The sequence below is a fragment of the Rhinolophus sinicus genome, linkage group LG07 (genome assembly GCF_036562045.2).
Source record: "Rhinolophus sinicus isolate RSC01 linkage group LG07, ASM3656204v1, whole genome shotgun sequence".
Lineage (NCBI taxonomy): Eukaryota > Metazoa > Chordata > Mammalia > Chiroptera > Rhinolophidae > Rhinolophus > Rhinolophus sinicus.
In genome coordinates this window covers 89,123,433-89,145,926 of record NC_133757.1, presented here as the reverse complement: position 1 = coordinate 89,145,926, position 22,494 = coordinate 89,123,433, and the positions used below count along the sequence as shown (strand labels likewise).

The 22,494-nt window shown below is 48.1% G+C and overlaps 1 long non-coding RNA gene across 1 annotated transcript in view; it reads right to left on the bottom strand.

Annotated features, from left to right (window-relative positions):
* The window catches only part of LOC141572819 (uncharacterized), a 98,816-nt gene extending 79,260 nt beyond the window's left edge, over nucleotides 1-19,556 (bottom strand). Inside the window, exon 1 of the long non-coding RNA XR_012498309.1 lies at nucleotides 19,269-19,556. This is a non-coding gene — a long non-coding RNA (uncharacterized LOC141572819). The remainder of the gene's footprint in view (nucleotides 1-19,268) is intronic.
* Between the last annotated feature and the right edge of the window lie 2,938 nt (nucleotides 19,557-22,494).

Below are 22,494 nucleotides of genomic sequence, written 5' to 3'. Positions count from 1 at the left end.
CCACAGCTCCCAGCACATCGTGACTGCAGTCTGGTTATCCACCTGGGACTTCCTCTTAGCTGTCTGTCATTGTCCTTGAGTTGTGTCATGTATAATGGGTTATCTTGTGACTGTAAGTCACAGAGCCCAGGAACTGTGGCTTCTCTTTTTCTTGGCTTCGGTACAGAGAACACGCTCAAGAACTACTTGAAAAATCAGCTCGAAGGGTCCTGAGTCCTGTAGCTTTAGGGGCCTCCCCCAGATGACAGACAAGCCTTGTTCAACTCAATGTAGTGGCGGCCACTGGGGAGAGCTATCTCAAAACTGCCCTTCGGTCCTTCTGCTACGTCCTGTGTAGGCTGCCTGGGCCAGGGCCAGGTGTGGAGAAGACCCCCTCCTTGGCCCACAGGACCAAGAGCTCCCCACAGAGACATTCATCAGGGAGATGGCTAATGGGCAGAGACATGCCACTTGCCTCAGAGAAAGGTCCTAATGTATGCAAGGTCCCAAACCCAGGCCAAAATTAAACCACTGGCTTCAACTTTGGGAGGCAGGCCACCAGGGTCATGCCCTCTCCTCTCCACCCCACCACAGTTTATGCAAAAATAATTGATGCAGTGAAACAACCTGCCACCCTCCCAGCCGTCCCTGCTGACACCCCACTGTGTACGTGGTCTTGACTTCCCTTCTCTGAGCCTTGGTCTCCTCATCTGTAAATGAGAGGGTGGAACTAAACCAGAGCTGCCCAATAGAAATACGATGTGTGCCTCATATATAATTTAACGTTTTCTAGTAGACACATTTAAAAAAGTAAAAAGAAATGTGTGAAATTAAGTAATTTATATCATTAAACATATACAATGTTTTCTCATTTCAACATAATGGAGATAAACATTTTTAATGAGAGCATGTTACTGTTTTTTTCATACTAAGTTGGAAACCTGCTTTGTATTCTACCCCTGCAGCACATATACGTTGGTTTAGACCAGACACATTTCAAGTGCTCAATAGTCACAGGTGTCAAGCGGCCACCATGTTGGACAATGCAGGACTAGGTGATCCTATTCCCTTCTCACTTAGGTGACTTCTGATTTCGTGATTGTGCCTCTACTCTTTACCTGACCCCAGACCCTCCACCACCAGCCTCTGCCTTCCTGCTTTCAGGAGATGCAATGCCACCTCCTGTCCTGCCAAGCTCCCCAGACTGAGTTTTATCACCCAGTGCTGACCCTGGTACTCTCTGGAGGTGAGGCTTGGCCTGTCTGGACTTCCAAGCCACAGGGGGCCTTGCTCTGGTGCCACTTTCAGCCCAAAGTGTGAGCTTGGTTTCCATAGTTCAAGCTTCCGCAGTGCCCACCAGGTCAGAACTTCTCTCCTGAGGGAGCCACTAGACTCACACACCCGGGGCAGAGACTGAAGAAAGGCAGTCAGAAGCCCACATACATGGCAGCCTTTTTCCCCGGCAAAACTGTGGACATTTGCTTCGTGCCCAGTATGAGGCCAAGCTGAGGGACACCAAGAAAAGCGAGATGACAGTCGTGTCTTCCCTTAACACCCTCACCCTCATGCGTATGAGACGAACAACTGAAGGAGGCATAAAACAATATATACTAAAGTGCTAACCTGGATCCTGCACCATCAGAAGGCCCATCCGTCGGCGTCTCAGCAGGAAGCAGACGGTGCCCTCAAGATGGATGATGGAGGAGAGTTTAATGAGAGTTCTGTTTTAAAATACGTGGGAAGGGTTGAGGGAAAGCCACAAGTGATACCGTGCACCACTTCCCTGGGCCTGAGGAGGCCGAGGATGGAGACATTGGAAAAGGCAGAGAGGCTCGCTGCATGGGAAGCTGCAGCTGAACAAGAATTCTAGCAACCAGAGGCAGCCCCACAGTTAAGGAGAGCGGAGACTACGTACCCCCAGCTCACTCTCCTCCCACCCTTGGATCTTCTGCTGGTTTATCCCGTTAGCTAAACCCAACCTGAAGCTAAATGGAAGACAGCCCATGTGGTCACCCTCCCAGCACAGAGCAGGGTGGGGTGGAGGGGGAGGGACCAAGAGAAGACATCCAGTCCAGGGACCAGCACGCAAGCATCATACGTGATAAGTGCACAAGAGGTCAGAGTAGTTGCGGGGAGGTCTTTCTGGGGGAGGCAAGGCTAGGCCGGGGTCCAGGCGGATGAGTGGGCCTTCCTTATCCTTGGGAAGATAAGGAAGGAGGACCCTTCCGCTTGGACAGCAGAGTGAAGGGCAGATGGCCTGAGCACAGTGGAACAATTGGAGATGCGCTGGCCCTCAGGGGTGGGGTGTCCATGGTAAGTCTCAGCAAGGCCCTAATAGTCTTCTTTCCCTCACCAGCTCCAAGATCACAAAATCTCAGTCTTCCTTCCTGGGAAAGTTGGACTTGAATGAGGCCCCTTAAAGAAGGACGGGGACAGACAGAGAAGAGTGTGTGCTTGGTACTCCCACAGCGAGGTCTGAGAGATGGCAAAGCGGGAGAGACGGTCTAGTACAGAAAGGTAAACAGTTCCAGTCTTTAGATATAATCCAGGAGAATAAAGGTCTAAGAGGAATTAAAGCAATAAGTAGAATAATTCCGAGTGTGAGTAGGGCACCTTCCACGAGGTCTTTACATGTATTACCTTCAAATGAGCTTTCACATGTTATCAAATGTTATCGCACATGAAGGACAAGAAGGAAGGTGGGGAGAGAGGTAACAAGCACAATAAATACCAATTAGGTGCCAGACACTGTCTATAACACTATACACCTCATGGCTCTGCATTCCTATTATTCCCATTATACAGAGAAGGAAACTAAGGATGAAAGGTGTTCAGTGACTTGCGGAAAGTCAGAGTCATCAGGTGGAGTGGGACTAGGACCCAATATCTGATTCTAAATCTCTATGTACTTTCCCCCACTCAGAAAATAACGAGAGGATAATGCAAGCCCACATCTAATGAGACCTGGACACCTATCGCTTTGTGAGAGGACGAAGCGCTGCTGTGTGATTAAGGCATTATTATTCCAGGGGTCAGCGCAGAATTTGGGCTGCAGACAATGGGTGCTGGAGTTCAGAGAACGGCAGCCTTGAAGAGCGGATGAGAGGGCTCATGGCAGAAGCAGGACACGAGCTTGGGGCCCCCAAGTCCGGTTTCCATGGAGACCAAACTCCCTTTTCCAGGAGCCATGATCCACCCTCTTCCAAAGGCCATAACAGAGAGCCCCCACCGCCCACCATCCCAGCGCTTACAATGCAGATTTCTGCCCCATGCAGTGAAACAATCCAAAAACAAAAATTCAAGGGTACAGGAAGACATATTAGGTTTAAATTCAGTGCCTGTGTGTCCTGCCAGCCACGCTCTGCTGGCCAACAAGTGAAAGGATAAGTTACTACCAGGCTGCTGCCCCCAACCATCGAGTCTGGAGAGGGGCAGAGAGAGACGCATTCTACCAAAGTTCATCACAACATCTGTGTCTTGGTTATAAAACGAATGCTTGTTAGGATGGATTTTCCTATTTGTAACATCTTTGGTTTGAACAGGCAGGTCATCGTGTTGTATGTGGGCTGTGTCTGAAGGAGAAAAGCAGCCGCTGGGAAAGGGTCAGCCAGTGTTCCCGAAGGAGTTAAGACTCAATTAACCGATATGGTTTGTGTGAGCCCATCTGATTTGGTACTTAAATGGGGTGGTGGGGAGGGGCGGTGATGACAACAAGACAAAAGAGAATAAACAGATCAAAGGATGGTGAATGGTGCCTAGAGGCACTAAGAAGGTGTAGCCAGGCTGCGGCACTGGCTGGGCTGGCGAAGGCGGGCTCCATGCCTTTTGCATCACACCTCACACATCCCGTCAGAACTGCCTGGGGAGCCCCGACACAGCACCGGTGCCCCAACCCGCCCTCGGAGATGCCAGCTGCGTGGTCTGAGCTGGGGCCAGAAATTAATATTTTTTAAAAGCACTTCGAGTGCACCGGAGCTAATATAACTAATATGAGTGTATACCAGCTACACTTAATTTTTTTTTTAATCTGAGTTTAATAAAAGATGTTAAAGTCAAAACAAAGAGCACTTCAAGTGCAGCCAGAGTCGTAAAACACTGATGTATACACATGCCTCGTAGTCGTCTTTTGTTATAGGTATACATTGAGCATTATAATCTTAATACGGGTTTTTCCTTTCTTAAAACGTGTAGGCATTTTTTTGGCACCCTCTTTATATATCCAGCTCCACTCTCTCTGCAGCCCCCAGCTCCTTTCTCTTCTTCCTTTTTTTTTTTATTAGTTTCAGGTGTATAAAACAATGTAGTAGTTAGAAATGTATCATTTATATCCCTCACACAGTGATAACCCCCCCATCTATTACCCCTCTGACATCGCACACAGTCATTACATTTCCACTGTCTCTATTCCTAATGCTGTAGTCTGCTTCTTGTAAATACACACACACACACACACACACACACACACACACACACACACACACATATAATTGTAGTTGACATTCATTATTGTTCAGCTTCCTTGCCACTCTCAGCTGCTGGGGCCAGCCACCAGCAGGAGGCAGTGTGTGATAAAGCAGTGGGTAACATCAGTGCTGTCTGCCTGCTGGAGTGACCCATGGTCCCAATTTTAAACCGGAAGTCCAGCATCCCAGGAAACCGCCAATCCCAGAAAACTCGGAGGCGGGTCATCCTACTTCCGGGTTTGCCAGACGCTGACCACTCCCCATCCACCTGCGAGCCAGGAGGAGCCCGTCTTCCTCCTGGATCTCTCCTGCTCTTCGCAGGCCTCAGGGGCTGTTGTGAGGAATCCAGGGCCCATCAGCACCTGGTGGCCTCCAGTTCTGGTCCTCGACCCTGGGAGCTGCCCAGGCCTCCTGCTGTCCGGGCCTGGGGCGCACCACACATCTGAGAAGGGACAGTGGTGGGCTGAGTGCCATCTGGTTGGTGCCCCCGGGCTGATTTGCCCCATATATGAAATTGCCCTGCTGGTACTAATGTGTTGCTTCCTATGGTCCTGGGGCTCTAAATCCGGGAGCCACTTACTAAGCAATGTTCGTATTTATTTGTGAAATTATATGGACCTTTATGGCACACTTACAAAGGCGAATAAATCCTTGCCTGCATATCCCAATTTGTTGTCCTAACCTGATACTTTCGTGTCATAATCACCTTTCTTTCAGCTGGTTATGGCCAAGGCTGTCAGCGATTTATTAGAAGCATTTTATAATGTGCTTTACAAGATGTTGTTTAAGGCTGTGGCTTTGTTTACGGGAAGGGACAGGGGATGGAGGAAACAGGGTGGAGACAGGAGTGAACGAGAGAGCGAAGAATAGGTAACAACAGGCTCTGGAGCATCTGGAAGGCTTGTCCAGAGATGAGTTTAAGAGGAACTCTCCTTCCACCCCCACCCCCACCCCCAGCCCCCTGCCCCTGCTCACCCACCACCTGAAAAGCTTTGATCTCTCACCTCTGCAATATTATTGATCTCCAGAGGTGGGGGGAGAAAGATACAGACATCAAGAAGATTTTAAAATAAGACTGGGGATGACAGGACCCCCTTTACAGCCGTTGAAATCTCAGCAAGCTCTGCCAGAAGTGACCTTTCCACCCTCCAGCTCTTTCTACCAAACAAGGAGGGAAAGAAGGAGAAGCAAGTGGCAGGCCATATTTGCCCTATTCCTCCAAGCCCTTTCTGAGGGCTGCAGACGGTCCCCCTGGTAACTTGCTCAGCCTTTCCTCCGTGGCTTTTGCTGAAGGTGGTCCGTGGAACCCAAATGGAGAATCCCAGACTTCGCTTGACAGATACTGAGAGCCTTGAACTGAGGTCGAGGTGGGCAGGTCACAGATGGCACCCTCGGGGAGCTCACCCTGCAAGTGAGAAAGGGGTATTTGCAAGCTACGTACAGTTCCCTGTGCTGGGTACTCTCCTGGAAACGTGCTCCAAAAGCCCCGGGAGCAAAAGGGGGAAGGACAGCTTTGTGGGTCCCAGGGAGACCTAAGGGCTTCACGCACCTTTGAGCCAGGCCTTACAAGAAGAATAAAGTTTTGTAGGGAGGGATGGGCTTTCCATCAGAGACTGTCACATGCAGATGGGAGTACTGGATCTTGTTATTCAGCACTGCCAGGTACCAAGGGGTTGGTTGGTTTGGCTATGAAAAGTGTGTTCACAGGCACATTGTTTACTGTCTCTAGAAATCTGCGAGCCCTGGGAGGGGCAGCGTCTCACCAGTGAGCAAGGCCACTAAGACACCAAACCATCAGAAAACACAGAAACTGAAAAGCACTATTCATACAGCACTGAAGGGGAAGACTGTGGTATAGGAAAGTCCTGACACTCACACAACACAGCCACAAACACAAGACTTAAACCTCCACACGAGGTACCAGCTGTCAGACCAGGAGAGCCCCACCTTCCAGCTCTCCCCTATGCAGAAAGCTGCCCTTTCACACCAGCTGTCCTTCTCGGGCCTGTCTTTATACCTTGACTTCACCTGTATGAAGACAAGTGAAAGACTGCAAAGCAGGAGAGAGGGAGATGTATACAGTGTGACTTGCTCAAGGTCCTACAATCCCCCATGAGCCTTCCAAAAGCCAGAAGCCCCCCAGCAAAGGGTGCCGCACCCCCCACACACACACACACACACACACCAGTCTACTCCCAGAAATCACATACGAGGTCACACAATTAAGTTCACGAACTCATCCTAGAAAAAGTGCTACACACCTCACTGCTGAATATCACTACAGTCACCTTCAAAGCACTCCCCTTGGGAATCTATGCACTGACGCCAGCACCTAGTCCACCCTTCAAAGCAATTTTGGAACTCTTTTTCTAGAATGTCCATCAGAGCTGTTGTTGTATTACATTTGATGTCCTAAATGTCATCAAAATGTCTTCTTTTCAGTGTTTCTTTTATCTTCGGGTGAAGAAAGATGTCATGGGGGGCCAGATCAGGTGAGTATGGAGGGTGTTTCAATATAGTTATTTGTTTATTAGATAAAAACTCCCTCACAGACAGTGATGTGTGAGCTGGTGCATTGTTGTGATGCAAGAGCCATGAATTGTTGGCAAAAGGTTCAGGTCATCTAACTTTTTCACACAGCCTTTTCAGCACTTCCAAATAGTAAACTTGGTTAAGTGTTTGTCCAATTGGTACAAATTCGTAATGAATAATCCCTCTGATCTCAAAAAAGGTTAGCAACATCGTTCGCGAACTTAATTGTCAGACATCGTGTACTTAAGGGCACACAGTTCAGGTGGTGGGGCCTGTCTCTACCCCAAATGTCATTGTCTCCCCTACAGAAGACCCACAGTGTACAGGAGACACTGTGGTGACCAAACTCCATCCTGCTCACTACATGGGTACTTCTTCCCACCCCGCCACCTGGGCAGGAAGAGCAGGAACAGCACGCATGCATACACACACACACACACACACACACACACACACACACACGTGCACGCAGAAACAGCCCAGCCTGGCTTCCCTGAAAGCCACACCACTGATACACACTCAGGGTCTCAGGAGTCCCAGAGGCCTCGCTGCCCGAATGTCTTTTGTCTCCCCATTCCCTGGAGCTAATGCATGACACGCTTCCTTAATTCTTCTTCCCAAGTTTGGAATTCAAACGTCCATCTCCCTGTATTCTTGATGAAATGAGGTTTTGTTTCTTTAGGCTGAGAAGGTATTGGCCTCTAAATAAAGCAAACAGAGGGTTCAAATCGCCTCTCCACAATTCCTTAGCCAGTTACGAAAGCTCTCTGTGCCTCAACTTTCTCATCTATAAAATCAGAGCCATAACACCCACCTCATATGATTGTTGATCATAATGCAACAGCATTTGTGACGAGCCTGGCACACAGCAGATACTAAACGAAAGGTAGTGGTACCTTTGTGCTTCTAAGGCCAGTGAAGCACGGGTGCTGCGGGCCTTTGGGGTCGAGGGACAGCAAGGGGTAACTGCCCCTGGGGGTAAAAGCCTGGGTGAGCCTGGGGACCATGTTCCTCTTCCCAGTTTTAAGATGCTGAAGATGCTCAGCATCTTCTCCCAAGGAGACCTGCTCCCAGGGCGTTGGCCCACTTGTGCTCGATGGGTGGCCCCTCCAACAATACAGCTCGTCCAGACCCAAGCAGGAAGCCCTGCACACCAGCAACTATCCGTATCGGGACCAAGGGTTCATCACGCTTGTGTGGAACACAATCTAATAGGGTAATAATGAATAATCATCTTCGGCTGGCAAGCTGCACGTCAATAATGCAGGACGCATGATATAATTGCACAGTGTACTAATTATAGACCACAGTGACAGTAACAGGATTAATTAACCTGGAAAACACTGAACACAGAGGGGTCTATGGCAGCTGAACAGCTGCCCAGGGAAAGTGGAACCCAGAGAAAAGGGAGACCATTGGCCTGTGTCGCCCCCAAGGAGCTTCTTCACGCTGAGCTGTGGTTGCCCTGGTACGGGGATGACACACAGCTCACAGTCCTTGGAGGCGCTGTTCTGGCCTCCTGGCGGAAGACGCCAAGATCTCAGGGGGCCCGGAAGAAGAGCCCATCTCCTAAGGGATCCAGTGGAGGTAGTAGCAGAACTGGGGTCTTGCCCAGAAATAAGCATCCCTTTGTGGAATTGTTCTTGGTGCCTCAGCGAAGGCAAGAGACATAGGGCCGGCTCCACAGCTGGCCGCTGAACAGTTAAATTCTTCCCCAGGTGCCAGAATGCAGGTGTTCTCCTGCCCTACAAACAATTCTCAGCAAAACTGCTAGCTGATGAGGTTATAGCGATAGCCCCTCACAGCACACGCTCGCCCTGGGGTGGCAGCACCATCATCTCACTGTGACCTGCTCTCGGGCTGGCACGCAGGACATGCTCAAGTGCACAGCTTTCAGCCCAGCCACCCACACCTCCAACCTCCGCCGATCTTTCCAACACTCTAGTCTCCCAGCAACAGGCAACAAAGGGGACCAGAAGCCCAGGGGGGCCCATCCTGAGCAGTCACCTTGGCTTCCCTTCTCCTCTAGGTCCTCCTCAGGGAAGTGTCCCTCTGGCCAACGGCCGTGTCTCAGAATGGCTCTGAGTACGTCCCCCTTTTCCAGCACATGTCCCATGCCACATGGAAATGGCGCTCAACCACGTCTCGTGTGTCAAGCACATTTCACAATTAGAGGTCTATCCCCTATGGGGAAGCCCTGTGTCTTCTGCTCCTCAAACAGTTCGGGGCACACTGCAGGTTTTCATTAAACCCTGATCAAATGAATGGGTTCTAAACAAAATATCATTCGTAGATTGCCCACTATATGCCAAGCACTGTCACTTTCATTTAATCCCACAACCCTCCCAGGTAGATATCATTGCGCCTCTTTAGGAATTTATTATGATGCCTTATCTAAGGCACCGAGAAGCAGGGAATTAATTAATTTGTTTAAGGTACTACAGCTGAAGGATGGCAGGGCTGGAATGTGAGCTGAGAGCGTCCTGATCCCAGTGCACCTTTTCTCACTACATCCTGTTGTAGCAAATATGGTTCTACTTGCAATTTCGGCTTCAATAATCTAGGGATATGGTGTCTAACAAGTTCCGCATTAGAACACATTCTACTACACCGGTAATGTGGTGACCCATGGAGATAATTATCAGAGGGTTTGCAGGTGGTCACTTTCCAACAGGTTCAAAGAGGACCCCAGTGTGCACGTGAGTCAAGATAGTGCTAGCGGCTGTAACAGGGAAACCCCAACATCGCAGGGCTTCGTTCTTTTTCTCTGAAAGGACAGTTGGCAGGTAGGATGGGACTCTGCCCTGCACAGTCATTTAGGGACTCGGGTCGTCAGAGATGGGATGTAACCTTGAAACGGGAGGGCAAGCTTTACCGTCAGTGTGTGGCCCTGATCAGTGATGTCCAGGCAGAGACAGAAAGGGAGGGAGTGGGGTGGGGGTCCCATGGGAGGCTTTGGGGAGCCAGAAGTGGGGTGGTAAGACTGCCACACAGCCACACCTGGGTGGAGAAGTCCTGGCTGGGCAGCCACAACGCCACAGCAGCGCTCAACTACAGAAGGGGAAGATGCATCTTTGGTAGACACCCAACCACCTCTGTCCCACTGCACGTGGCATTGTCTTATGTAAAGAGGCAGAAGACTAGCCCTGCCCTCTCACGATGGGGGGTAGGGCAGGGATTTGAGAGTAAAAGGGTACATCCACCATGCATTTACGTATTTTTGTGCTTTTATGGTGCATCTACCATGTGACTGGGATATTTGCATAAGATGGAGTATTTCCTGAGGACAGTGTGGCTACTGGCACTGATGCCTGGGGTTGAATCCCAGCTCTGCTGCTGGCTGACAGGGCGGCTCAGGCTCCCTGCGTCTCCATTTCTTCTGCTGTCAATTGGGATCAGTAGCACCTAGCTCACCGGGGTTAGCCAAAGCGAAATGAAGTAATCTCTACAAAGCTCTGCCGGGTTCACAGCAAACATTCCACGGTGATAGTTATTGTTATAACAAATACATTTACCTGACTTCAATTAATCCCACAGCAGTCCAGTGTGATAGGCTGAAAGAAGCTAAGTGTGTTGGTCAAGGTTACATCCCGTTTCATAGCTGTGTGACTTAAAAATAAAACAAGACACTCGGGGTGTACAGGGAGACAGGAGCACGGGGAGCTCAGGGAGAAGTCTGGGTGGAAGCGGGGAAAGAAGGACAGGTTAGAAGTGTTTCCTGTGAGGGCCCAGAAACCTGCACCAGAACAAAGGGGAGATCAGAAGGCATTGGCCCCGGGCCCCCAGCCGTGCAGGCCAACACACTGGAGAGGAAGACAGCAGAGGCAGCTGGTCCTGAAGTCCCCAGGACAAGAGGACCTGAGGCAGCTGCTTCCTCTGACTGGGCCCTCGGCCCACTGGGTCCCAGCAACCACTGGCCTGCTGCCAGGATACCTGGGCCCCGTCTCCTGGCAGTGAATTGTCTCTTTACCCGGAGTCTGCTGCCAATTGCACTTATTACAATTGCTTATGCAACCAGATTAAATATTACGCAAGGGAATAAACTATAAGTGTGAAGAGGAAGCTGATGATTCAAGTACAGCCGATTGAACACTTTGGGGAAACTTGACAAGGCACAGCCTGACAAACATTGTGAAATAAGGGGTAGGCGAGACCACTAACCAACATGGGGGTATAGGGAGAAGTTGTGAGAGGGATCATAAAAACCTAGAATTCTGCATTTATGTTGTTTCCCATGAGTCTTGCAGTTCTTGCTCCACTTTATAGAAACCCAAACTAGACTTCTTAGCTCATGCACCACAGACATGGGTGAGGCAAGAAAGAGGAAGGGGACTTAGCAGACCCATGTCCAAAGGATGGACCTTGACCTTCCGTCAAAGGCTTGCCAAATAACTGTACAGTTATATACCTCAAGTTCAATGCAATGCTTAAAATTAATACATGTTCTTTTACCTTCCCTTTTCTTTCTTTTTTTAATCCCTGGCTTTAGCAGTCCTTCTGGACTCACCAACCACCAGCACCTGTTATGTCAGACAGGAGGGCAAGCTTAATAATTGGACAGATTGACTCCAAGGGAGAACATGGGTCGGGGAGCCTACCCCACCTCTCCCACCTGCGATTTTTCTATAATGCCAAGCAGTCAGGGAGCCTGGTGACCATACATACATGAGGCCAGCGAACAGAGACCCTCAGAGCTGCACACTGGGGCCCTCTTGACATGTGACCTTCCCACAGTCTCCACCTCAAACAATTAATACACTAATCAAAGGCCTTGCCCTCTCCTTAAGACCACTTAATGCTCTTGGCATCCTGCCTGGCACAGCGCCAGGGCAGGCCACGCTGCTGTCCTCAGCATTATCGCCGATGCCAGGCCTGCGCCTGTGCACAGGAGCACCCAAACCCTCGTCCTGCCCTGTACCTGTCTGTTCTACCAGCATTCACTGAAAAATGATTACATTCAGGGACTACCTCTGAAATGATGAAGACAGCCTCTGTCCACTGTCAAGTAGAGGAGACAGAAAAAGCTTATAAATACAATGCAAGCAGTGCTGGGGTAGACGCTAAGTGAGCAGAGAGGAGAGAACAACTCAGGCATTGATGGATTAATGCCCAGCTCACAGTTGAGGGTCACACACAGACACGCACACACACACGCCATTCCTCCAACCCTGTAGCAGCTCTCAACAGTCCACAGTGTGGCTGGGAGCAGAGACCCCTAAACCTCCAGAAGAAAATGAACTTGAGAACTCAGGTACTGCGTTTGCCCCTGGCCCTGTAGCGAGCAGAGGGAAGTGGACAGAGCTATGTGCTGGGGACCCAGGAAGCAATCCCTCCAGGGTGGCTCCTGTAGCAATGTGCATGGAGCAGATCAAGGAGTCTCCAGGAATCCCAGCAGGACGCCCTCCACACAGCCAGCTCCCAAGGAACCAATGAAGCATTTCAGTGGTTCTGTTGTTTACAGGGCTAATTAAGTCTTTGCCCCTTAACCCAGCATAGACAGCTCTCCATGACTTGCTGTCCACCTCACCTCATCTCCCAGCATTTTCACCTCTAATCCAATCCAAGTTTACACACACACACACACACACACACACACACACACCTTGTTTTATCCATCCATGATTTTATTTATACTTTTCCCTCTGCCAGGATTTGTTGGCAGTTTTTTTGTTTCTTTGTTTTGTTTTCTTTGGTTTGGTCCTAGCTAACTTTTATTCACTCGTCAAGAGCCAACTCTAGCAGCATGTCTCCTTGAAAGGCTTGCCAAAGTCCCAGGCCCCCCACCCCACCCCACCAAGTGCTCCCGTAAAATCCAGTGCTGATCCCCCCCTGTGAATCGCCATGTATATTAACATCTGCACACTCCTTGAGGACCTCGGTCTCCCTGTCCCCACTAATGCACAGCCCAGCTCCCAGCTCACCACCAGTGCTCAATAAATATCGGCCATTGGAGGCAGGCCACCTAAGGTGAGGTCATGTCCTCCAGGACATGAAATCTACTACATAAAGAAGGGCTGGCGGCAGTGACTCTCGTCAGGTTTTGACCCTGCTGCTTTGGAGAGCAAGAGCGTGAAGGGGACCAACCCCAGAAAATGCATCCTGCCCTACTGACCTGAATATATTGGCTGCTTGGTAGACAGAGCTTAGAAAAAAGGATCCGCTCAGGTGACTGCAGCTTGATAATAAACCCTCACAACCACTAGGTCCTGTTGGTCTCTTTCCATGTTTACTAACTTTCGGGCTTGAATTGCTTCTCAAAGAGTGAAGAGAGTATGCCACCATCATTCAGACTTCTTGGCAACTGTGTCTCATTGTACATTAATAAATCAGCATTCTGGCTTATCAGTAATACTTTTGTGAGTTGGGCAAGTGTAAATCAATTTCTCAAGGCCCGATGACCCCTGGAGAAATGAAGATATGGAGCTTCTGACATCAAAACAGAGGACCCAGGCTGCCCACGGTTACCTCCGAGGCAGGTGACCCAGCACCGAGGCATTCCCAGTCTGCGCTATCCTGTATCACGTACCAACCCTGTGAAAATCACAGAACTCCGGACTCAAAGTAAACCAATACATCAGTCATGCGGCTCATTCACCCTGGAGTGTTAGAACTAAAAGGAGGCTTAGAGAGCATCCAGGAAAAAGTGGGCATTTCAGCACAAAGAACTGTAAGGAATGTCTACAATAAATTCTAATGGGTCAGGGTAGTGAGAAGAACGTAAGAGAAGTTTGTTCACTTGAGGAGCTTGCAAAGAAGTTTGGGAGTTGTGTGGTATAACAAAGAGAAATTGAACTTTAGAGCAAAAGAGGCAGGGGTTCAAATCCCGCTTCTGCCACCTACTAGCTGTACGGCCTTGAGCAAGTTTCAGAACATCCTCTAAGCTTGTCCTTCTTCACCTAGAAAATGAAAGTAGTAATATCCATTTCACAGAGTCATGTTTAATTGTGATATGGTGCATATCACATGTTTCATATATATAGTAGATGTTCAATAATAGTTTCTTTATGTGAACCAAAAACTAGTATAAAGACATAATTAAGGGCTAAGCTGTGATACCCACTCTAGATACTGTTTCAGTATATGTTCTTTCAAAAAAGAGCAGATCAGGGGTTCAGGAAGTAGTCAGCCTGAAACACTCTACAGTCATTTCACACCTATCAAAAAATTATCCAAAGCCTCCAGTGGGTCCTGCAATCAAACCAACCATTCAAACCAAGATGACTGATGTCCTTTAAAAAGGCAGAAATTTGGGCACAGATATTCACACAGGGAGAATGTCATGTGAAAATTGTAATTATGCTGCCACAAGCCAAGAAACCATCTGAAGCTGGAAACTCTCTGAAGCCTGGAACAGCTCTCTCCCTGACACTTTCTGAGGGAATGTGGCCCTACAGACACCTTGATCTCAGATTTCGACTCCCAAATTGAGACAATAACTTTGTATTGTTTAAGCCCTTTTGTGGTATTTGGTTGTGGCTGCCACAGGAAAATGAATAATGCCCATGTTCACTGCCTCCATTGTCATCCTGCTCCAAGGACAGGGCAGGGGAGGCCCAAGAGAAACTACATGTACTTTCTCGACTCAGGGACCCCGCCAAGGTCTGTGGTCTTCGCTTCCCATCTACCGGAATAAGTGGACAAAGCCTGCATTTCGGGTCCACATTTGAAGACAGCTGCGAGGGTGGCCATGGCAGGAGCGCTCCGGGAGATGGCATCCGCTCGGTCTCTAGCCCTGTGTGGTTCTAAAGCCTGCGATGGCCTCCCTGTCCATGGCTATCCAGTCCCTGCTTAAGCACTGATAGTTATGGGAAGTTTACTGTCTTTTTAAGTTGAGGGTTTCATTAAAAAAAAAAGAGAATTTTGATCAATGCCAAGCTCTTCCTATAAATAAGTAAAGCCCCATTCTTTCTTCTTATGACTTCTGACCCTTAGTCTAAAATTTCTGCTCTCAGGGGCCATATGGAAAATAGAAGAAAAAATTCAATCCCACATCTTCTTGGCAGCTCTTCTGGTACGTGAAGACTTACCATGTCCCTCCTATTCCTCTCTTTTCTCAGCAAAACCTCTCTGTCTCTCTGCTCACCTCCTCCCTAAAAAGGAGGTGGCCTTTATGTTCACATATAATGGGTCTTGATCACTGTTTCTTCTGGGTTGGGGCTTAGAGTTGGGTTTGTCAGATCCCACGGCCACTCCCACTCCCCTCGTCTTTTTCCAGCTGGGACACACTGATGAGATACTACTACAAGGTAAGCGCTGGGCCAGGGACCCAGAGAACCAGGAGGTTGAAGCCATGGGGACATCAGACCGCAAGCTCTGAGCAGGCAGGGTGACCCCAACTATTACTGCAATGTGGGAAAAAACACTTTACCTAAACAAGCAGTAAATGAAAGTTAAAGAGAGAGGAAAATAAGACACTTTCCAATTGCTGTCAGACTCCCAGAAAGCTCAGTTAAGCAGAAAATTATTGTCCCCAAAATAAAAAGAAAAAGGCAAACTGAAGTGACTTGAAAATAACCCCTGACCTCATTTGAAAACTACTTTTTTATTTAATCCAATACCCAGAATCCCTTCTTGGGATGGAAATTCCCTGAAAAGCCAAATCTTTTCAGGACATAAAACTGTTGGCTGCCCTTTTGAGGGCTGAGAGCAAAGAGCTCCAAAATTTATGCGCTACATTAAACAAGATGCCTCGGTATCCAACTAGGTTAAATTGCTTTCTATATTTAAATTGCCTGCTAGCTGGTTAGACATGGGAGCCACAGCTGTGAAATGGATAGTTCCAGCCAGTAAATAGAAAGGCATAAATCCTAATGGATTAATCTGTTATAATTAGACAATTCGGTATGACTTTGACATGGAGACCAACTCTCTGGAGAAATGAGAGAGGTGAGGGGTGCCCCTCAGTTGTGCAGGACGCACGGCAAGAGAAGAGCAAGAAGATGCAGGTGAGGTCTGAGGACCAGAGGATGGTTGCCAAGCCACAAGCCAGGAATCCCTGAGGAAGGGTTGACAGAGGTAGACAGAGGGTGTGAGTAAAGAAGTAGTCCTCTCTGCAACAGAAATTCGCACCAAAACCAGAAATTTAAATTATAGATAGGAGAGAAAATAAACGGCAGTGCACGCCTCCTTCTCTCTCCTCCCCCTCCCTTTACCGGGAGAAGTTCTTTCCTTCTACTTCTCAGAGGGGCAAACCCCTTTTGAGAAGATTTCTTTGGAGTAATAAGAACTTTCGGGAAGCTAACCTTAGGTACTTCATTCTGTCCCTATTCTCCTTCAACTCTGCCTTCTTGCCAAGACCAGGAAACCCCGAAGAGAGTGAACAGCCAGCAGAGAGTGAACACCCAGCAGTGTCCGGCATCCCAACCAGCACCCCAAGGTGACCTGGGGTAAGGGCGCGTTGCTGCGATCTGGTTGAGGCAGGCTGGAGGATGGTACAGGCAGTAGAATAGGGGTGCATCCTTCTGGCCCAGAACAAGTCCCAGGAAACCCCTCCTCACCGTGGACCAGGATAACGAGGATGCCTGGAGCATAAGAGTTTGATTATTCGTGTCTGATCTAAGTTAAGGTCTTGTCAGTCTGGAATTCCAGGACAGTTCCAAGACCTGGGTGTTCCCTGGGACTAGCCTCTGTCTCAAGGTAACGTCCGGGACCAGAATGACTTCCCCACCCAATGTGTCCCCCCTATTACTCGTCCATTCCAGACAAGCCCTCAGCTCCAGAGACACCGAGCTCTTCACTCAAAGAGAAAGTAGATAAGGAGCTAGAGGGTGCTGCTGGTAAAGAATGGGGACCAGAGGCTACTCAGGCTCAGAGTTTCAGGCTGTCTAGACAGGATTTTCCTAAGCAACACACACACAGAGAGAGAGAGAGAGAGAGAGAGAGAGAGAGAGAGAGAGAGAGAGGGAGGGAGGGAGGGAGGGAGGGAGGGAGGGAGGGAGGGAGGGAGAGAGAACTTTATCTGGAGATTGAAGGACAGAGAAACTAAGAAGATAGTTCAAACGTTTAGACTACAAGCAGCCATCAGGGAACAAGCTGGATTCTCAATACATGACTTACTAGGGGCACCAAGAGTCCAGAAATCGTAGTTGGGCACCCATGGGCAATCAGACCCTGCATTTTGCCAGCTTAGCTAGAATGTGTACCAACTCAAGCCTCACACCAACAGTAATGTCATTCCACCCTGAAAAGAGCAAGTATCTGCTAACCACCTATCTGCCCACAGCTAGGCAAAACTGTAAATCCAGAGCCAGATAAGTAATGCCCACCACTGAAGAGACCCCATGTGGGGCCTCCTGGAGAGGGTATGGGTCAAAGGTGAGGGAAGTTGGTGACAAGCTGCATCTCGCCTCTCTAACACCTGTCTCCTGGCCCATTTTCCTGGTGAGCCAGGATGGCCACCTTCATCCTGTATAAACAAACAATACCCTCTTGAAAGAAAACTTGAATAGAGATAGTACATCCATGGATGGGAAAGCTGAATATTGTGAAAAACATTCAGTTCTTCCATTTAATTTTTAAACTTAGTGCAAATCCTGTCAAAATTCCAAAGGAATTTTTTTCCTTAAAGCTTAACAAACTACTATGGAAAACAGTATGGAGGTATCTCAAAAAACTGAATATGGAACTACCTTATGACCCAGCAATTCCACACATAAGTATCTATCCGGAGAAATCCAAAAACTCTAATTCAAAAAAATTTATGCACCCCTATGTTTATTGCAGTGCTATACACAATAGCCAAGACATGGAAACAACCAAAATGCCCAGCAGTAAACGACTGGATTAAGAAACTGTGGTACATTTTTACAATGGAGCATTACGCAGCCATAAAGAAGAATGAAATCTTTACATTTGCAACAATATGGACGGACCTAGAGAACATTATGCTAAGTGAAATAAGTCAGACAGAGAAAAATAAATACCATATGATCTCACTTATATGTGGAATCTAAAGAAGAGAATAAACGAACAATCTAATCAGAAATGGTCTCAGAGATATAGAGGAAAAACTGAGGGTTGATAGATGGGAGGGGGGTGGGGATAAGGGGGAAGGTGAAGAGATTAGAAAGCACATCGGTAACCACAATATAGCCACGGGGTTACGAAAGTCAATTTGGGGAATATAATCAATAATGTTGTAAAGATTTTGTAGGGTATCCAATGGACACTTGTCTCATTAGGGAGACCACTTCAGGGATGGTGTAGATGTCTGATCACTGCACTGTACACCTGAAGCTGAAGCTGAACAATAATGAATGTCAACTACAATTACATATATATATATTGGGCAGCTTTTTACATATATATATATATATATATATATATATATATATATATATGTAAAAACCTGCCTAATCATAAAGAGAAAAACTGAGAATATGGTCTACAAGTAAGTTACAGTTTGAGCATGTCAAAATCCCTGTTATAAACAAATAGGAAAGTGACACATTGGATAACATAAAATAAGGATATAATTAAACACTCCTACTTATAAATAGAGCTTATATTTAGAAAGAAAAAGAAAACACCACCAGTTAAAATAGGCAAAGAATGTAGATTACTGTACCAAAATGGCCATTCAATATTTGTAATAATCATATCTAGTGTCATAAAATGATCATCCTAACCATTGCTGATAGGAGTATAAATTGATTAAAACAAAAAAACCAAACACACACAAATATTCTGGAAAGTAATTTGACAATATGTAACAGTAATCTTACTTCTGGGAAGGAAGATTTAAAGCAATCAAACTTATTTATAAAGGATTAGTCCTCCAGTGATCCAGAAAAAGAAAGAGTCCCTCTCTCTAAAACCTTCGGACGACTTCTGAGATTGGCTTGATGCTTCCTCCTCCAGCACTAAACAGAGTAACCCTGGCTCTATCGGGGGCTGACAGCAGCTTGTTTTATACCAGGCGGCCACGGCCACGCATGCTGTTGTTCACTCACCTGAGGGAAGCTTCCTGCTGGATCCCTTCCTACCCTAAATAAATCAGACACCCCACCCCACCCCCGAAAGCCACATTTCACTGGCTGCACTAATCCATGTAAATTAGCTTGAGCTGATGTTCATAATTGCTCTCCTCACCTGCCACTCACACTCACACCTGCTGCCTCCTCAGACGTGGTCTGCACCCACTGAGCTGTCATCATCCCTGACTTTCTCAACTCAAACACTCAGCCAGGCCCCTTCTGGGCTCCCACACCTCACTGCACCCCCATCGTTGCACTGCTGGGGTACTGTTCTGCCTGGAACGCCATCCCCCCTCTGGTCGGCCAATCCGCATCCTACCTTGAGTGCAAGTTCATCTGCAGTTCCCTGCCAAAACCACATGAGTGCCTGCTCTGTGCCAGCATTGTGCGCCAGGGACAGAAATGGTTGAGGCACGAGTCACTGCCCACGAGGAGCTCAGCATCTAATGCAGTAGACACACAGATAAAGAGAGCATTTGCACCCAGTGAGTGGGCTGCTACAGAAAGAGGTGTGGGGTGCTAAACGATCATGGAGGACTTCCTGGAAGAGGTGGTACCAGGGCTGAGTCTAAAAGGCTACATAGGATTCAGTCAGGCAGAGGTAGTAGGAGAGAGTCTAAGAGAGGAAACAGACTAAATGAAAACCCAGAGACGTGAAGTACCTGAAGCAATAGGACACTTCAAACTGCAAGTTCAACATGCAAAGAACAAGGAGAGGGAGGAGAGCAACCAAGGAGGGAATGAGTGGGGGAAGTCAAACAAAGACCAAGCCACGTCTGAAAAGCACAATGTGGTGTGGCTCAGGACCACCACAAAGCGGTCTCCCCTTTCCCGCCCCCGGTGGTCTTCCCGGGGCTTGCAGGCAGCTAAGGCAGCAGCAGCCTCAATAAAAACAGCTCTAGGGTCTGGCAGGATTAACTGGTTCAGCCCGTGTCTTCTGCTTTGACTCCCAACACTCAGACCCCTCCCTTACTTCTAGATGGCTGCACTGCCCGTTCTCACGTGTCCTGGCCACCTCTGGGGGCTGCCACACTTTCTACTTGATCCAGGTCAGTCCTCTTCTGAACCCTCTCCAATCAGACTTCCATTTCCACCCTCCTCCCAAACTGTTCTCATCAGTGTCACTAGGAACCACATTGCTAAATCCAGTGTTCACTTTCTAGTCCTCGTCTCAGGTGACCTGTCAGCAGCATCCCACACAATGCTGGCCACGCCCTGATCTACCTGTCACTAGCCAGCCCTCCAGGACACCCCCCTCCAGAGTCTTTCTCTATCTAGCTGGATTCTCTCGCTCAATCTCCTTTTTTGGTCCCTCCTCATCCAGAACTCTCGAGGTGGTCATGCCTTAGGGCTCTGTGCTTGGTCTCTTTCCTAAGGCTGTAGTACTATCTTCCTGAGCACCTAACTCCTGAACTCAGTCATGTATCCAAACACATGAGGCCTATGTGAAATTTCACTTGGGAGTCTAACACTGACCTCAAACCTATCCCAAACCGCACCCCCATCTCCCCCCACCCTCAGAAACCCATCACCCCCCTACAAGACTCCCCATCTCAATTGCTAGCAACTGCACTCTTCCCAAATCTTGGGTCAAAAACAGTTATAAAGCTTCTAGAAGAAAATATAGAATAGTTTCAAGATCTTGGGTTAGACAAAGATTTCCTAAACAGAATACAAAATGCACTCACCGGAAAGGAAATACTGATAACATTACCACAAAGCACTTCTTTCTCGAGGAAAAAAGTTATTAAGAAAGTGAAAGCGGAGTATGAGTGGGAACTAATATTTGCATTCTCTGTAATCAACAAAGGACGGTGTCCAGAATATAGGAAGAACTCCCAAAAGTCAAGTAGAGAAAGACAGATCACCCGTTTTTTTCAATGGGCAAAAGATATGAACAGGCACCAGACAAAAATAAGCATATTCAAATGGCCAATCAACACAGAAAAACCTGCTCAGTCATTAGTCGTTGGGCAAATGCAGATTAAAACCACAATGAGACACTACACCCAGAAGAATGGCTAAAATAAAAAAAATTAAAAAATTAAAAAATTAAAAAAAAAATATATATATATATACAGAGATGAATAATGATGTGTAACAAGCTGGAACGCTCGTACATTGTCGGCAGGGAGTAAATTGGTACCAACACTGTGTGAAATTGCTGAGCGGTATCTATTAAAACTACATGTATTTGCATACCCTATGACCTAGAAATTCCATACTTTCGTATACATCCAACAAAAATGCCTACATATGCAGCAAAAGTCACATACAAAAATATTCATAGCATCATTATTTGTAATTGCCAAACCCTGGAAAGAATCCAAAATGTCCATCCATCAACATTAGACTGGATAAGAAGTTGTGGTGTATCCACAGGCAGTGCCATACCTCAATGAAGGGGAGTGAATTATCACTACATGCGCCATCATGAATAAAGGTCATAATTGCGAGGGAAGACATCAGACAAGAAAGAGGACATTCCCTATGATTGCATTTGTGTAGAGTTTTAAAGCACACAGAACGAATCGATGGTGTTCTAATTCAGATTCATGGCAGCCTTTGGGAAGGGGCACGAGGTGCCTTCCGAGGCACTGACCTTCGTCAACCTCTGGATGTGGATGGTGGTTACACAAATGAGTTCACTTTGTCAGAGCTTATCATCTTCAGTCAGGCTCCTTAGAAGGAAAGTCTGAGATGCGGTTCCTGTCTAAGTGGTTTATGGAGAGGTGTGGCCGAGGGCAGCTCTCTGGAGAAGGAGACAGCTGTGACCTTGAGCAGCCAGCCCTGTGGGCCAGGACACCAGACCAGTGAGGGGCTCTGGGCCGCACCAATAGCACCCACTGCCAGTGTCTAACCCGACTCTTGTGCCTTGCGTACCTTTCCTCAGACTGTGTTATGTTTCAACCTCAGAGTTTAATGGGGTGGTGAGGGAGAGCTTTGGGGCCAACCTGAAATTCTCTTTCTGTCATCCCACACATGCCCTCCACATTTTTCTGGTTCCAGACAGACCCACAATCGGACCACTTCTCACCACCTGCACCGCTACACACAGGGCTCCCTCACCTGTGTTAGCCTCCTAGCAGAGCCCCCGGCTTTCATGCTTGGCCCCTGTACTTTAGTCACCACACAACAGCAGAAGGATCCCTTGAAAACGTAATCTAGGTCAGGGCCCTCCTCTGCTTGAAATCGCCCCGTGGCTTTACATTTTACTCCAAGGAGCCAAATCCTCACGATGGCCTACAAGACCCCACACCGTGACCCATCAGGTCTCCAACCCCGTCTCCTTCTCTCCACCCAGTCCTTTCCTCTGGGCCTCGCTGCTACCCCTGGGCCACACCAAGTCCTCGCCTGCCTTGGGGCTGTGCTCGGGCTGTTCCTTTGCCTGAAAAGACTCCTCCCCCAAGATTAAAACCAAGTCCCCCACTTCCTTCCTGGAAATCTTTATTCGGCTATCACTGTCTCAGGGAGCCCCACCCTGGTGCCTTTTCAATTGGACCCCACCCCCTCCTGTCTGTACCTCCAGACCGGTTACCCCACTG